Raw genomic sequence first — 17,898 nt, 5'->3', positions numbered from 1 at the left:
GGGGGAGGGGGAGCTGTGGAGGCACCTCTGTGGGTCACTGCTCCCAGTGGGGAGCATGAGAACTAGAACTGGAGGTAGACGGGGCTGCAACAGACTCTGGGCAAGGCTGCACGAGAGTTGAGTTTGGGGGAGGGCTGCGCTAGGCTAGACTACTGCATTCACTGGTGCAATAAAAGGCTAGGATAGGTACCAACAGGACGGGCTTTGCCGTAATATCTGTTAACAAGTGCCAGGGCAGGGGACAAGTACTGTCAGATTAGATTATAGTACTCCCTGGAAAGTACAAGATCCAGGACGGGGACTGGGATTAGTAGGGAATCTCCTCTGCTGAACTGCAACTACAGCCTGTGTGCATGAGAGCCAGGGCTGGAGGTGGGCCAGACTCTACAGGCGACAGCACCCATTGGCATACATGTGAACTGATTCGTAGGGTAGGGTGGGTTGAGCTAAGTTACAACACACAGTGGATGTATTTGAGAGCCTGACTGGGGTGCAGCATGGACCAGGCTAGTCTGCTGCATGTACTGGCAGGCATAGGAATGGGGACTAGGGGCATGCCTGATGGAATTTATTGAATGTCACCCCAACTAGGTTGCAGTTCTCGCTGGTATGCTCAAGGGCAAGCTCTGTAGCACACTGACTTGACTTGCGACAACACCGATAATTTGCATGGGATGTGGGGCTGGGGACAGAACTGATCATGTGACTACAATTACCAGTGTGTACATAGGCTGTTGCAGGTGATGGTTTGAACTGGACCTTGTACTGGCTGGTACATGCAAGAGTCAGGTCTGGGGTCGCCTCGGGAGAGACTTCTTGGGGGACTCCCCAAGGGTTCCCTTGCACTCAAAACTCCAGCCACAGAATTTGTCATTCAACCATGGAATGCATGTATTGGGATTGGATCTCCTCAACTGTTGATGCCTATGCAGTGGGCAACATACCCAGGTACGTAAGGGGGACATGATGGTCAGCTCACTTGGGCCTACAGAGGATATCGAATGCCATGTAAGAAGATGGAGAGCTTGGACAACTTTCTTGGTCAAGCTGACAGCAAGTATCTGGGTGAGTGGATGCACTAGCGTGAACTCTGTCAGCCAATGGACCTTGGAAGAATTTTCTCAACCTGGAGCAATGAAACCCACAGCATCTCAGAACTATCAAAACCACTCACACAATTCCCTTAGAACATTCTTGTCCACATCATGGTTTCTAAGATGACAGCAAATGGACATCCCAACTTCAGGTAGCGATGTAGTTTGGCAGCTGGGAGCAGCTCCTTGCCCTCCTGCCTTCCCCTTACAGGAGAAAAGGGAAGAAAACAAAAATTGGAAGCATTTGCCCCACCCATCTTCCCACATACCTCAACCCTACCCATCCTATTCGATGGTCCAAATGGGCCTTCATTCTTGTCAACTATGTAAACAACATCAAAAATAAAGTCAAATTTAAAAAGTGTTTGTGGGGGCCCGGCGCGGTGGCGCAGTGGTTAAGGTCCTCCCTTTGCACGCCAGCCTTCCAGCTCCCTGCCTGTGGCCCGGGGAAAGCAGTCGAGGACGGCCCAAGACTTTGGGACCCTGCACCCGTGTGGGAGACCCGGAAGAGGCTCCTGGCTTCAGATCAGCATAGCATTGGCTGTTGCGCTCACCTGGGGAGTGAATCATCACACGGAAGATCTTCCTCTCTGTATATCCGCCTTTCCGATAAAAAAAAAAAGTGTTTGTGGAACTAACATAATTATGCTTCTACGAATGTAAATTGAAATAGCTGGTAGGGTTGTGCATCTGTTATACAAAAATAAAAAGGAAAATAATATTATCATGGATGGGGGTGTGACTCAGTGGTAGAGCACATGCTTTGCATGCATGGGGTGCCAGGTTCAATTCCTGGCATCACTATCTCTTGCTACCTTTGAGTTCTTGGTAGCTATGTTGTTCATAAAACACATATTTTATAGACATATTTATGTTAAAATACTAGGACTTTTAGATATCAGTTGGATGGGTTTAATTATATATTTGTAATACTTAAATGCTAACTTCCTTAACAAAAATTACATATCTATATAAAATAGCTTTAAATTTTATCATACATTATTGAGATCAGCTTTACATTGTTTGACTAAAGGTGGGTGGATGATTTGTGATCAGAGTGCAAATTCTCTGGAATTTCAAAGGTGAAAACAATGCTGCCTTTGGGTCATTATTTCTGAAACTTTAGACCATGAACTTCAGGTTAGGACAGATTTGGGCCACTTAATGGTTGCATTTTGTCGCTGTTATTATTGCGATGTTTTCAACCGTATGTTATGCCTTCTGATTGTCGTAAGCCAATTTTCAACTACTTGTTGAATGAGACCTGGTATGATTTTACTGACTAGAGTCACTGGAGTGGCCTGAAGGGTAATTTTTCTTCTCATCAAGACCAGAATTATTGACATAATCTGGAACAAAGAGTTATGAATATCGCTTCTTTTTAAAAAGACTAGTGAGAAAACTGAACTAATTGCAAGAATATAATAAGGAACAGATTTTATAATTTACACACATGAGGTTCCCAATCTTATTCTCAGTGTCTCTATTTCTTCCCAACAAGGGACAAAAATATAGCAAAACTTCTACTTGCATATTGTGTTGATCCACTTATGGCTTATTTCAGCAGGTGGGGTGGAGAAAGAGAGAGAGAGAGAGAGAACTCAAGAGAGATTACACCCTGATTCACTCTCCCACAGAAATGGCTGCAAGAGTCTGGACTGGTTCAGACTGAAGCCAGGAGCTACACAAAAGGCTTTCAAGTGGCTCGTAGGAACTCAAGCACGGGAGCCATCATCTGCAGCCTCAAGGAGCAGTAACAGGAACTTGGATCCAAGATGGAGGGGGGATTGTATCCCGAGCACTCCTCTGTGGGATGTGCATGTCCCCAGTAGCACCACAGTGCTGGCTCCTCTTCCATCCCTCCTGTTCTATCTTGATGTGTCTTTACCGTCACCTTTCCTTCCCACCTGCAGCTACAGCTGTTCTATAACAAGTCGTGCAACGACAGCCTTTGGTCACAGCAATCAGAAGAGCCAGTAACACCTCTGGTGGAGATGTGGCTCAGTGGTGCAGTGAAGGAATCTACTTTAAAAATCCAGGAATTAAGAGACGGATGATGACTCTCTGTAAAGATATATTTGCTTTGATTGGAAAGGCAGATTTATAGAAGGGAGAGAGAAACATCTTCTGCCTGCTGGTTCACTTCAAGGAGTTAGGTTTTTGTTTTTGTTTTTGTTTTAACACAAACATTTCATCGGTTGGTCCTGGGTATGTTATTTTTCGTTTTATGAGGAAACATAAAATATGTGGTGGCCTCATTTTAATGATGTGAAACTCCTCATGGTACTGTGTGATGTCGGTCAGCGCCATGCATTCTAGTCTCCCATGCAATTTCCCAGAATGGCTGTAGCAGTCCTTGACGGTTGTGACCTGGATACATGATAGCAACACCAGTTGCAAAGTTTTGACTCAAATTTTATCATCATCCCTGTATTTATTAAATACAGAGAAAACATTTCCTTCATCTACTATGTGAAGGACCTTTGAAAGACTCACGTAAATGCATAAATTAAAAAACTATGCATAAATTTAAAGCATGGTGCTACACTAAAATAAACCATAGAAAATATTCTATTTTATGAAGTATACTCATATGTTGTTTAGCACAAAGTACATTTCATCATTTTATACAGGAGAGGTTGACTCTTTTCCTTCATTTGTCAGCTTTCAAAATAATGGATCAAAAAAAAAAAAAAACCCCTCCAAATTTTGGTTATATAAAGGTTGCTTTGTGTGTATGTTGTTTTTATGTTAATTTTATAATCACATTCTTCGCAAAATTCTTTATTTGTAGTCGTTTTTTCATTTGGGGGATGGTCTCTAGAAAGGTAACCCTACCAAACTTTGCCCCTCTATATCTAATATTTAATCCTCTAGTTACTTTTAATTTTCCTTAATTTGGCTTATTTGTTTTTATATGCTTAAGAGAGAAAGACTAAGAGAGGGTGGTCGGCTTGACGGGGAGGAAGGGACCAGCTGCTAGTGCAGTCTCTTAATTCCCCGCAAACAGTAGGGGCTGAAACAGGCTGACGCCTGGAAGTCAGTCTAGATGTGCCAAGGTGATGGACTGGTCCCATCCTCCAGTGCACACTCTAATCCGGAGCACAGCCAGGACTCAGGCCCAGAACCTCAGACAAAAATGAGAGTGCCAGAGCAGCCTTAACCAGCGTACCAAACACCTGCCTTGTACTACTTTTTGTGGTGAAAATCTTTGGCTAATATCTCCATTACAATATTAAATGGTATTGAAGGTGATCAATATTCTTGTTTTTTTACAAAAAAATTCAAACCCATTTAATCAAAGAATGTTTTAAGGAAGCTTAAATATGTGGTATAGGCTATAAGCCCAACTAACAACGTATGTTATGCAGTTACTGTTCAAATTTAAGTAATAATTTCTAGAAACTAACGTTAAGAAAGAATTACCAGGTTTTCCCCCTTCCAATATTGTGTATTTAATTAACATGTCAGACTAGAATCTAGAAAAATAAGCTTTGGTGTTTGGACCGTTTCGTACGCATGTTATGAGGGCAATCTGTGTTTTGAAGAGAGCAGGCAGTTGTTGGGTCAAACGTATTTCTGAAGGGTGCTCTATACTTATTCTCATGAAATTTTTTTGAGAAGAGACATTTAGATGTCAGTTTCTCACACTTCCACTAAGTGACTTTCCCAAGACGGCACAGTAGCCCCGGATGCATCCGACTGGATAATCTGATCCGCACCCTCCGGTGTTGGCTCCGGAGGCACCACATGCAACGACCGTTTCTGTACCAACTGCTTCTGCAGCAATAACACAGGCTGCGGCCTCAATACCTAGTGCTTCCAAAAAAAAAGGTAGGGAAATTGAAGAAATCATGAAAATCGTATATTTCCAGTGCGATTTAAGTTCCAACTCCTCAGAATTCAAAGGTATGAACAAGTGAGCAAAACCCACGTTATGTACTGAAAGACTCCTGAGTGTGGCTCATTGTTTTTTTAAGAGCCCTCAGAGAGGGGAAGCCGGATAGCGATTTATTTAGAAATTTAGAGAAGGTGGACTTGTCTCCCCAAAACTGATTGGAGGAGCTGGGGATTGAACCCAGGACCTCGTGCATGCTAAGCACGCGCTCTACCACTGAGCTACACCCCCGACTACAAAACAGTTGTTTCCTTGCCTCCTAAAGAACCGAATAAATTGGCGCAACCTTCCCGTTTTGAGACAGCTGGAGCTGGGTGCTGCGCAGCAGCGTCGGAAGAAACGAAGTGAGTCACCCCAGGAAGGGGGCTGGCAGGAGGCCATGGGTTGCCTTTCGCTCGTGCAGCTGCATTTTTTCATCGTTCTAACTGCGAAAACATTTGATTCTGGGTGTGGTTGTGAAAGTTGTCAAGATTAATCCAGAAAAAGGAGAACTAAACATATAACAAAAAGAAATGCAGGCAGGGAGAAAATTATGACCTCTAGGTTTGTGTCTGACGAGGTGGCCGAGTGGTTAAGGCGATGGACTGCTAATCCATTGTGCTCTGCACGCGTGGGTTCGAATCCCACCCTCGTCGGCATGAGAACTTTTAACTTCTTATATCACGGATTTGAACACTGGTTATTCTCCACTGAATCTGTACATCTGTATACTTCCGCTTGACTTTAAATCTCAGGATCTTTCGCCCCGAATATCACGTGGCGAACTCGTAATTCAACCCGTGCGGCAGGATCCTTTGAGTTTTCCTTCCAGATGGCATTCCCCTTAAGAGATTCTCTCTGAGCACTCTCCAGGCTGGCTTTATTTTGTTTTTGAAAAAGTAATTGAGGTGTGGACTGTAAAACAACATTGCCTTATAAGTTTAACTTCATGCGACATGCCCGATTAGATCTAAAGACTACTTCTTAGGCCAGACGACGAAGCTAACAATGTTAATGTTTAGTTTCTACTTGCGACGTCTGGGAAAAAAAATATGAGAAATATTTTCAAGTTGTATTAAAGTTGCTGAATAGGCACTAAATTTACATGGTTCCAATAGTACTACATGCTATGCACCCATTTCTATCCTCAATCACATTTCACATAGATAAATATTGTTATTAAATCCTCCTAGAATTGTATTTAGATAATATATTAGATCATTCTTATTTTTGTAAGTTGATAACATTAATTATATACTATGCCAGTTGGTTCTTTGCGATTTTATACTAAGCATTGTTTAGATTTTGCGTGTGAGATCATGTCATGTTTTGTTTTTCTTTGCTTAGTTCAGTTAACGTAATATCTTCTAGTTTTCCTGTTTTTGAAGCCGCGTAACATTCTACTGTACACTTATGCTACTTTTTTAAATCCATCATCCCCTCAGTCAACACTTGAATTGATTTTTGTAAATTAGTTATAATAAATAATGCTGCTATGAGCCTGGGGTTGGGCTGGGCGGCGGCGGATGGCAGCCGGTGGCAATCCGGGTGGGGAAGTCGCGGAAGGCCGGCGCCCCCAGCCGCTCCTCTCCCGCGCTCCGTGGTTGCCCCCGGGCCGGTCCGGGATGGACCTCGAGCTCAGGGCCGGGCGGGGAGGAAGCGGGGCAGGTCCGGGAGCCGTGCGCTCGGGGCCGCAGGGGGGTGGGGAGAAGCACGGAGAGGAGAATGGGGCGGATTCTGAGCAGGTGAATGTTCCGCTCCAAGCTGCCGCAGAGCCTTTCTGTTCCGACAGGTTCTCCAGGGCGACAGAAGCCAAGCATTTTCCTTCCTGTTGTCTTCTGAGTTCCGTGCGCTTTGAAAGCTCCTGGACAAACATGTTAGGTTCTTTAGGTTTGGATGGGAAGGGAAAGTCCCCTAAGAAGAGGAACAAGTTTTTCCACGTTTCTGTGCCAATCCCATCCAGGAACTGCAAAAAGTCACCCTTTATGAGGTCCCACCGAGATTTGAACTCGGATTGCTGGATTCAAAGTCCAGAGTGCTAACCATTACACCATGGGACCAACCACAATACGTAAGAATATGTATTCATAACTGATGAAGTATCTCCTCCGTAACGCACTTATGGAGAAGCATTAGGTCAGACTTCAGTTTGACCGAAAAGCCAGTGCTTTGATGCAAAACAGGCAATGGGCAAAACCGCACTCATCAGACTCTCTTGCCTTTGTAGGTCGGGAGCATAAATTAGATTGCCAAGGACAGCATGGGCAGATCCAGATTTCAAGAGGTCTGAAGTTTGCAGAATTTAGGATGGCTTCTTTAAGTAAAAGAGTAGGAATTATCAATGCATAATTAGATGCCTAGTTTGGTCAGGATCTGTTGGAGTAGAAACAAGCTGTCTTTAGCTTCTGTCAAAACAGTACAATTGTGCAAATTTTATAAAAATGTGTGTCATGCAGAACGACCCCTCCAAGGTCTTGGAGAAGCTTCAGCAAGAGAAGCATGTTGGTCCAGTTAGTGAGACTCATGAGAAATAGCACTTGGGTACAGTTTGGCAATATTTGTCAAAATAATCTGTACCACAGCAACTTGGCTTCTACAAAGCCGTCTTATGTCGCTGTACATCAGCAATGGGGTTGGTGCATGGAGCCGATAATCACACACACATGGGCCACTGACAATCAATAGCCAAAGTTCATTAACAGCAAGTGACTTGCAGAGACTAAGGTTCATGCAGGCATAATGAAGTAGGGGTTGAAACAGGATTACGTGCCTGCATTTGGGGGTGTGTGGGGGGGAGGTCAACCTGAAGATGATGTGTTCTAGCAGGTTATTAATGATTAAACAGCATGTTAGAGGAAGTGCTTCTCTTCGATCTGTTATCAAAGCCAGAGGATCAGGGAGTTCCTGCACCCATCCTTTTCTATTCCAACTTCCTCCAGACCTTTGCCCTGAGCTTTCAGAGCTTCATCACAGGTTTACAGCTGGTTATTGGTTTGCACCAGCCAGGTCCCCCATTGTCCTACAATCTTACCAAAATAGAAAAATTTAAAAATGTAATGACATTCTTAGTTCATTGTCATACTTCCCAATATTGGAAACTTGGGAATGTGACAGTGTATTTGATAGAAATACTATACATGTGCTAAAGAGAACACAATGAATGTATATACCCATGGGTTGGCACAACAGTTCCAGGGAGCACTTAGTTTAAAACAAAAGCCCAGCAGTTTGATGGATTTTGATATGTAAAGCAGGACATAATTTTTGCAAGCAAGTTGACGTGTTTTCTGTTGTTAGTGACATAAACCCACAAGATGAGTAAAGGAGGCTTGTATTAGCTCACAGTTCTAGAGATGCATGTGACAATGACCTTCACATCAGAATCCAGAGGGGACACAAAGTCCACCTGGCAAAACACAGGGAGTGCCTGCGTCTGAGTGTGTGCATTTGTCTCTCCTGTATTTCTCACAATGCCATCGGGCCCAACCCCTAGTGACCTTATTTTCAACCTAGAATCATTTTGCTCAAGCCCAGTCTTGAAGCCCGTCATTCAGATTAAATTTTCACCCTTTTTAATATCTTATCATAGGGATTAAATTTCAAATTGAGAAGCCTTTAAGGACACACAAACTATATCCAAAGCACAAGAGTAACTTGCAAGTTATGATTTCCTATGTTCATTTTAAGATAGGTTGGAGGAATATACACCATACTCTTAGCATGAACGATTCTGAAAAATTGAATTGAGGATAAAAGTACTTTTTACATTACTCTGTGTTCCTCTTTGTGATATTTGACTTTTTAAAAATGTAAATGTAGTTGCATGTCATTTTAATAATGAAAAATGCGAATCCCCAAACTTTAAATCTTCCTCCTTCAGTCTAGGTCTAGAATGCATATAGTCTTTTTAAAGAAACAGCTCTCTCCATGACCATGACTGTATGTGTAGACTATGAAAGAGGTAGAACCTCTGACTGCAGAAGATCAGCAGCTGGCGATGGGAAAATACAAGAGAAGTGTCCCATACAAATAGCGGCCAGGAACATCCGGGAGGAGGCTGGGTCCATCTCAGGGCTTGGAGCAACTGAGAATTTGGGCACATAGAGAAAACTTTCATAAACACTTTAATTGGGGTTGGGAGACTATTCACCAACTCCTCGGACAACGATTTTACTTGGAGATTTCTGGAACAAATATTCTGACCGTTCAAGGTCTCTGGAATCAGAAATGTCAACATATGAATCATCGATACAGAAACCAAAGGAGAGAGGGTGGGGATGGGGGCGGGGGCCATCGAGCCTTGCGCTGATACATCTTGGGCGTTTGTTGCATAGTCCTTGGGAAGGCTGCGTGGCCCGCGGGTAAAGAGGAACCCGAGGCTGCCTGTTGCAGCAATGCTGAGCTTCCACGTCTCGGCCCAGCCCGTCTCCGCGGCGTGGAAGGGCGCACCCCTGCCTAGCACATGGGCAAGCCTGAATGAACCCCTCTGTCAGTGCGCGGTCTGAAGAGCCCCAGCAGGTGGGGATTTTTTGGAAGTCCCACAAGAGCGGATTTTGAAGATCATTTTATCAGTTTCCCTTCAATTCTTTAGTCCCGGCTCGCAGAGGCACAGCGGCTGCCTGGACTCCTTCGAGGGAATTTCATTCTCCATGAATGATGGTTTTCCTCTTCTGGTTATGAAAAGGTTAGAGCTAGAGCTTACAGTCAGTACTTCTTCAAGAGTGATTTACAGCAATTGCAGAAGAAGAAAATGGCCTGAAATGAAGATGAAAAGGAGGGGCAGGAGAGGGAAGTTTCTTTGCGTCGGTGAGTCCCGCCAAGTGGGCGGTGAATTTGGCAGAGCATCCTCTACAGCAGCACTGCTCACACCGGATAACAAGGCGACTAACAGTTCTTTGTCCCTTCTAGAACGTTTGCCCCAGAAAGGACCAGTATTGCTTACCACGACCAGTGAGATGGCTGTACCACCTGGCATCCTAGAGCGGACCGGAAGTGAGCGCAGCTCCGGGGCCGGGCTTGCAGGCACCGCCCCGGGATGGGTTGTGTGCACCCAGCGGTTGCACGCCTGCACGCTCGTCTGTGTTCCGAAAAGTTTGTGGTCCCTAAAGGTGGAAACTGCAGCTGAGAGAAGTTGGGCGCGCGGCGACTCTCAGGCCTCCTGGGCAGCCGCTCGGGGTGCGGGAGGACACCTCCTGCCTCTCCGCCCGAGTCCACGTGGCTGGGAGCTCCGGTCGGGTCTTTGCGTTTCTTGCCTGAGATCGTACACCCAGACTTTATTTAGGGACAAAGTGACCCTGGTACCCTACGTTATCTTGTGTGTGATCCTATCACCTCTGTGAGTAGTTGTGTCCCAGCCCCTTCTGGTCTTATCCGAGGACAGCTTCACTTTCAATGAAATGGACTGTTCCATGTTGCCACGCGAACATGTATTTTTGAAACTGTCTGTATTTGTGGTCCGTTAACACTGTTTTCTTATATCAGAAATTTTTCCGGTCAAAGACGGGAAAAGAGAGCTCAAGTAAAAATCACCCTAGATCCCAACTGGAGAGAGCCTGACCTGAGCTAAGCCCGGGCTGGAGGCGGCCTCAAACCCCCGGCCCCCAGCCTTGTCTGGCCAAACTTCAGAGTAACCAGGGGTCATTGTCAAAGTAAAGATTGGAGAAGATCATATTTGGGCTCAGGAGTCTTGTCCACAGAGAAAGATGTCTTACACTAGGGAACTTTCTTGGCAGTACTTTCTCGTCAGCACCAGGAGACCCCTGGGCCCAGGGAGGCACTGAGTCAACTGCCAGAACGTTGCCATCACTGGCTGAGCCCAGGAATAAAGTACTAAGGAGCAGATTCTGGAACTGTTGGTCCCCTCAGCATCCTGCTGGAGGAGCTACAAGCATGGGTGTGGGAGCACCGTCCTAGAGGGAGGAGCAGGTGGTGATGGTGTTGGAAGACTTGGAGAGGCAGTTGGATGATCCTAGACAGCAGCTGAGGAATCGAAGTGCCGTGTTCTGGGGGAGAATTTAAGTGTGTGAGTCCAGAATGGAGAAAGTGGGCTGGTTGCACTGCCGGGTGAATCCCTGGCTTTGGACATTATCTGATCACTGGTGTGGATGCAGAGATTCACGCTTAGGAGACTAACAGCCTGTAGGTGACAGCCAATACAAGTGAGAGAATTTGGAAGCCTTGAACTATTGCTTACTAGTAGGAAGTAAATAGAGAAATGGCTTTTGTGACATTAAATAATTAGGTAAAATTATAAACAATTACTGTTGTATAATTATGTTCTTTTTAATATAAGCTTGATTTATTTTAAGTGGAAAGGCAGATATACAGAGAGAAGAGACAGAGATGAAGATCTTCCGTGTGATGATTCACTCCCCAAGTGGCTGCAATGGCTGGAGCCCAAGCCAGGAGCCTCTTCAGGGTCTCCCACGCAGGCGCAGGATCCCAAGGCTTTGGGCCATCCTCGACTACTTTCCCAGGACACAGGCAGGGAGCTGGATGGAAAGCAGGGCTGCAGGGATTAGAACTGGCGTCCATATGGGATCCTGGTGTGCTCAAGGCAAGGACCTTAACCACTGCGCTTTTGCGGAGGGTCCAACTAGGTTCTTTTAATGACCATTACTTTTATCATTTTGAAATTTAGTCAGTATATGGATTTGAGGACTTTCCTGGTGTTTAGCAGCCACTCGACCGCTAAAACAGAGTATTACTCACACCAGTGATAGTCACAGCAAGTTGTAATTACAATGAGAGGCAGGGTGACCAACTGACCAGGACTGACACCCCTTACCCGAACAGCACATTTACAGAGTTTTTATAGGGGCAGTTCACATGGCTCGCATAGTGTAGCAGGAGAGGAGGGAGGCATTGTGCGGTTCCCTGCCTATCTCAGCTGGGCATCCTGTGCCCGACTCCCCTCCAGTTCGGCTGTCCAGATAACCAGACTCAGGCCTTGGCAACATCCATGAAATAACCGGGCTTGGACCTGAATCCCTGGAACTGGGAACCATTTCGTGTTGAAGGTTACGTAGGAGGCTCAGCCTGCGAGCCTACTAAGTCTCATACTGTTTCATAGCCAAGCAAGCAAAACAGGAGTTACAGAAGTGAGAAGTATTGCAGTTAGCAATGAGCCATGTTTACTCCATTTTGCTTTCAATTCTACACTGGTAACAAACAGGGAAATAGAGAATAACAGCAAATGCTGAGTGACAAGATCTGAATGAGCCCTCTAACAGGCTCTGTCACTAATTAGCTGTGGAACCTTGGGTGTATTACACTCCCTCCGGGACTTGCATGTCTATCTGTACAAGGAACAGACGAGCTGCAGACACTAGATTGATCTATTCTTTTGAAGAGATTTTTACAAGTCTTATTACACTAGAGTTATTTTTTAAGGGATTAAGGGATTATATTGCCTTTAAAAATACTTATTTATTTTTATTGGAAAGTCATATACAGAGAGGAGGAGAGACAGAGAGTAAGATCTTCTGTTCGATGGTTCATTCGCCAAGCGGCTGCTCGAGTTGATGCAATCCAAAGCCAGAAGCCAGGAGATTCTTCTGGGTCTCCCATGCAGGTGCAGGATCCCAAGGCTTTGGGGCTGTCCTTGATCGTTTTTGCTAGACCACAAGCAGGGAACCGGATGGGAAGAAGGGCCACTGGCATTAGAACCGGCAGCACCCATATTCTAGATTTATTTTTTATTATTTTTTCATTGGAAAGTGATACTATGCCGATCCGAAGCCAGGAGCCTCTTCCGGGTCTCCCACGCGGGTGCAGGTTCCCAACTGCTTTCCCAGGCCACAGGCAGGGAGCTGGAAGGGAATCGGGGCTACCGGGATTAGAACCGGCGCCCATATGGGATCCTGGGTGTGCAAGGCGAGGACCAGGCCGCACCAGGGCCGCACCAGGCGCCGCACCAGGCCCGATTTACTATACATTTTAAGAAGGATCCTGTGGTGACCGGGAAGTTGAGACAAGTGCAGGAAACCCACTCAGCTTATGCTTCCACACGTACCACCTGTAGGGCAAGCCTCTAGTGACCTAAAATAAAACACCCCTCCCAGAGGCCGTATTTAGCTCATCTCTCCTTCCTTAATCTGACAGCTGTCGACATAAGACACCCCGGTTTAAATATTTGCATACATTTGAGAAGTCAGATGCTGCTCGACTCTCAGAGACAGTCCACCTTGAAAACAGATGGATTATTCAGATGGAATATCACTATAGAAATGGCAGATTTAAGTAATATTGTAGAAGTTGACATTATTGTGTTCCAGGTTAAGCCAGCTCTCTGCTGTTGTTCCTGGGAAAGCAGTGGAAGGTGGCTCAAGGGACTGGCACCTGCACTCATGTGGGAGACCCAGTGAAGCTCCTTGTTATTGGATTCAGATTGGCCCAGATCCGACTATTGCAGCCAATTGAGTGAACTAACAAATGGGAGATCTTAACAAATGATCTTTCTTGGAGAATATTCTGCGTGTACTTGTGAAGAATTTTGTTTGTATTAGAATGTCTTGTGCATTTGGTCTGTAATGTTATTTTCTTAAAGATTGGTTTTATTTGAAAGGTGGAGTTACACAAAGAAAGGGAGAGATCTCCCATTTGTTAGTTCACTCCTCAATTGGCTGCAGGATCTTTTTCCAGGTCTCCCACCTGGGTGGTCAGGGACCATTTTCTGTCGCTTTTCACAGGCCATCAGCAAGGAGCTGGCTGAAAGTAGAGCACCGTGGACATGAACCCGAGCCTGTATGGAATGCCTGGTGCAGACAGCAGCTTTACTTGCCACATCACCTCATCTGCAGCTGTTTGCACTACCCGAAAGCTTCTCCCGCTGGCACATCACCCTGGGAAGCCAGGAGCTAGAGAGCAGAGGGGGGAAAAACCAAGAACTGGAAAGAAAACACGCAACCACCGCCGAGTGTGTGGAACACCAACTTCGCTCTTCGGAAATCCAAACTCTTACTCCTCAATCACCCCAGGGGCCTGTCTGTACCTGTGAGCAGCTCTCGGGATGCAGTATCTTCTCGGGATGCATTGCCTTCTTGGACTTGGAACAAACGATTCACTGTTGAGCGCGCAGCAGGCTCGGCTCCCCTTCGATCTCCAGGCAGGCGCGGGCCTTAGCATACGCCTGGGTTTCATTCATGAGAATGGGAGTCATCGTGGCAGAACTGGACGCAGAGCTGAGAGGGTCGCCCAAGGTTGGGGGCTTGGGGGAAGGCGGGGAGATGTCTGTCTTGTTCACCCCGTGGTGATTTCCATTTACTGTCCGAATGTCGCCGTTCTAACCGCAAACAACACTAGCAGGTGACTGCGGAGAGACGATCCATCGTTTGCCGGTACCGGCTTGGGAGCCGCTCTGGCACCGCCAGGGTAAAATCCGGAGCCAATTCTGATGGCAAGGGCAGGGGTTTGCAGAATAAAAATAGCAATTCACATTCCACGTTACCCTGTCACTGTGTGATGCTAGAGAAAGCGGCTTAGCTTTTGTGAGTATGAAGCATACAATAATGATAATGGCGAGAACAATTTTATTGGTATAATGTAGCATGATGTACAAATGGTCCAAAATGCCCTGACTCTCAACACCTGTTATACATTTTCGCCACCCTCCAGCAGCAGGACCACGTGGCCTAATGGATAAGGCGTCTGACTTCGGATCAGAAGATTGAGGGTTCGAATCCCTTCGTGGTTGTGGCTTGCTTTTTCAATTCCATTTTCGAAGTGTCACCATACCTCGCAAAACGCACCGTAATCCTTTCGCATTCCACTCTCCAATTTAGGATAGTACACAAAGCAAGCGCCCAGGTGTATTCGGTGTCGGAACCTGAGGCATGTTCCTTGTCCTAGTGGATTCCCTGCCAGGAGAAGGTGGGTTCAGTCAGCTGGCAGACACCTTTGTTAGGGAAGCCCTGTTTGCCCCATCTGGCTGGGCGGTCACCCTCCCGTCCCCATTAACCCAGAGGAGCCACGCCGTTAAATATCTAATCCACAAACACAACCAGAAAGCGGCTATGTCCTGAAATTCTTGTCTTTTTGAAGTTAGAAACAGAGGTTGAGAAACACCAGGTTTTAAAACCCACTGCTGACTGGAATGGATGCCGGTGACCGGATGCCTGGCCGGACCGGCTTCCCAGCCCTCTCCACTTACCGGGCCAACTTAGGAACCCAGCCACTTCCTTGTCACCACTGTCTCCCACCGTCTGCATTGCCAGGAAGCTGCAGCCAAGAGCCTGAGCTGGTCAGGAAACTCGGACACTCACTCAGATACGGTTTTGTTGCTTTTGGATCCCAAGTCACGGTTAAACAATGTTTCTCCATCCCCAGATGTTGCACTTTCTGCTAATTCATGCATGTGTGCATCATTTCAGTCGGATCTCAGATGCATTGGCGTGTTCTTTCCTGAGCTAGTCTGCAAGGGAGCTTTTATCACAGGCAGCAATCCTGGTTTTCTCTTCACACTTCTACCACGAAGTAGCTCAGACTACTTTGAAATCTTTCTATGGCTCTGGAAGCTGCGAAGTTCAAGATTCAGACATTTGCAGTCTCAGTCCGCACATGTCAGAAGGGCAGAGGGACAAAGGTGTGAAGGGCTCTTTGGCACATTTTTGAACAACATCACTTAATTATGTGCTGAAGACCTCTTACTGCCACTACAGCAACAATTAAATTCCAACACACGGATTTTGCCCAGCACCTTCAGTCACACAGGCTCATATACCAGGGACCAGACTGATCGGATTGCCTTGAAAAGCTGTTGCTTTCTTTGCTCTGTGCTGTAGATTTACCACGTCAACATTGCCACACTGAGGACATTAGCCCTTGAGAGACTTGTTTAAAACATACCCAAGACGTAGCTTTTTCACTTTTTTTTTTTAACAGGTTTATTTACGTTTAAGGTAGAGCGACAGAAAAAGAAAGTGAAACAAGGAGAGAGAGAGTACATCTTCCACTTGTACACCAATTTCTCCCACAATAGCCAGGGTGGGGCCAGGCCACCACTAGGAGCCAGGAATTCCATCCAGGCCCCCACATGCTGACAAGGACCTAAAGGCTTGAGCCATCATCAGCTCTCTCTTAGGCTATATGTTTCATCAGGAAAGGATTGGAGATAGAGGTGGAACTTGATTTTAGATTTGCAAAAATGGGATGTGTTAGATGATGACCACTGACCGTCCGGCTGCTGGTGGAATAATATCAGCAAGTTGTCCATAGCTGTAATTCTGGAAGCTTTATTGGAAAAGCTGCTCCTGGACCCCCTTCACACAGAGCAGAAGGGAGATGGAGGCGAAAAGGACGGCTGAGATATGTATTGAGGACTTTTATACTCCTCTGGACACTTGGGCTGGCAAAGGGGCTATCTATGCCCTATTTTGGTAAGGAATATAGGTACAGGTGGAATCCCACCAGGCCGGTGACGTAACTGGCTCCCGTGGCCCCTCCTGTTCCGGGCTGAAGCCTGGGAGATATGCCTAGAGCAGACCCAGCCCCTCGCCTCCAGTGTCTTAGGTAGCCGTCAAGATGCGGCATTCTAAGAGCAGGAAAAATCCACTGTACCTACCACTACTACTTACCTCACGTACTTTATTATTTTTTTTTTAATTTTCTACAATCAATTCATTCTCAACATGACTTTTCAGAAACATAAACAACTCTCAATGTGGTCAAATCCTTTAAAGAAACTATCCATTCTGATATTTTTCTTAGTGGTGACTTCTATAGAGTTCTTATTATCTTTCTTTAAACTGATTGCTGTTTAGGAACTACACAGGTTCTCTAAGAATGCCATGCATGTGTCTATATGGAGCTTTTATTTCTTCATCATGGACAGTCATCTTTGTCTTCTTCCTGGTCTGGGTCTCCATAGGTTTCCCCCTCCCTTTTGTGGGGGGGCTTGTGACATTTTGACGGAGAACAACTTCTGGGGGTCTTCTGGTGGTTGCTTCTCTCTCTAAGTGGCTTTGGAGCACACCCATTCTGACAGTTTGGTTAAGTACAGAACACTTTTTTTTTTAAAGATTTATTTATCTTTATTAAAAAGGCAGATATACAGAGAGGAGGAGAGACAGAGAGGAAGATCTTCTGTCCGATGATTCACTCCCCAAGGGACCGTAATGACCGGTACTGCGCTGATCCGAAGCCGGGATCCACATGGGGTGCAGGGTCCCAAAGCACTGAGCCGTCCTCGACTGCTTTCCCAGGCCACAAGCAGGGAGCTGGATGGGAAGCGGGACTGCCGGGGTTAGAAGCGGAGCCCATATGGGATCCCGGCACGTTCAAGGTGAGGACTTTAGCCGCTAGGCCACACTGCCGGGCCCCAAAACACTTCTTAATGTAATAAATTTATCTTATTTTTGATCATACATATTTAAGAAGGATGCATGCCCTTGCTGACTACCGACTACAATGAGGAGGGTTGGGGAATGGGGGAAAATGGATAAGACAACTGCCTCCAATCTCCTTTTCCTTCCTGTATCTTGAGAAAATGGGGAGATAAGGGGAGAGGGCTGCTTCCAGCGGCCCAATCACATCAGTTACCAAGGAAGGGGAACAAGGGGAACAACCACCTAATAGGACATTTGTTTTCTCTCTCTCATAATTTTTGACATGTTTTTATTTTTGGTTTTAATGGGTTCTTCTATGAAATGCAATGTTTTTGGATAAAGTCTATTTGCTGATTGTTCAGACTTGTAGAGCACAGAGCAAAAACGAATCTGACCTAGTCCTGGTATCTTAGTGAGTAGGTGCTCAGTAGGATGGTCCTCAGGAGTATTAGGTAAAAGGTGATACACTGAACTTTTAGACACTGCAATTGCAAGTAAGCTACCCATAACATTGTCTATAACGGACACTATGTAGAAAAATAATAGGTAAACTGTCAGCAATCACTCAGGTGCCTAAGATCTGTAAACTACTTAAAATTTTGTG

General features: G+C 45.8%; 4 non-coding genes across 4 annotated transcripts; 2 read left to right on the top strand and 2 right to left on the bottom strand.

The window, feature by feature from the left end:
- Positions 1-5,151: 5,151 nt before the first annotated feature.
- On the bottom strand, positions 5,152-5,223 carry TRNAA-AGC. Its single transcript has one exon. It is a non-coding gene; the product is annotated as a tRNA-Ala (tRNA).
- Positions 5,224-5,545: 322 nt separating this feature from the next.
- On the top strand, positions 5,546-5,627 carry TRNAS-GCU. Its single transcript has one exon. It is a non-coding gene; the product is annotated as a tRNA-Ser (tRNA).
- A 1,332-nt stretch (positions 5,628-6,959) lies between these two features.
- Positions 6,960-7,031, bottom strand: TRNAQ-UUG. Its single transcript has one exon. It is a non-coding gene; the product is annotated as a tRNA-Gln (tRNA).
- A 7,561-nt stretch (positions 7,032-14,592) lies between these two features.
- TRNAR-UCG lies at positions 14,593-14,665 on the top strand. The gene has a single exon. It is a non-coding gene; the product is annotated as a tRNA-Arg (tRNA).
- Positions 14,666-17,898: the final 3,233 nt, after the last annotated feature.

Source organism: Ochotona curzoniae, unplaced genomic scaffold (assembly GCF_017591425.1).
Source record: "Ochotona curzoniae isolate NIBS_2020 unplaced genomic scaffold, NIBS_Ocur_1.0 scaffold_461, whole genome shotgun sequence".
In the NCBI taxonomy this organism is placed as follows: domain Eukaryota; kingdom Metazoa; phylum Chordata; class Mammalia; order Lagomorpha; family Ochotonidae; genus Ochotona; species Ochotona curzoniae.
This window is presented reverse-complemented; position numbering and strand designations above follow the sequence as displayed.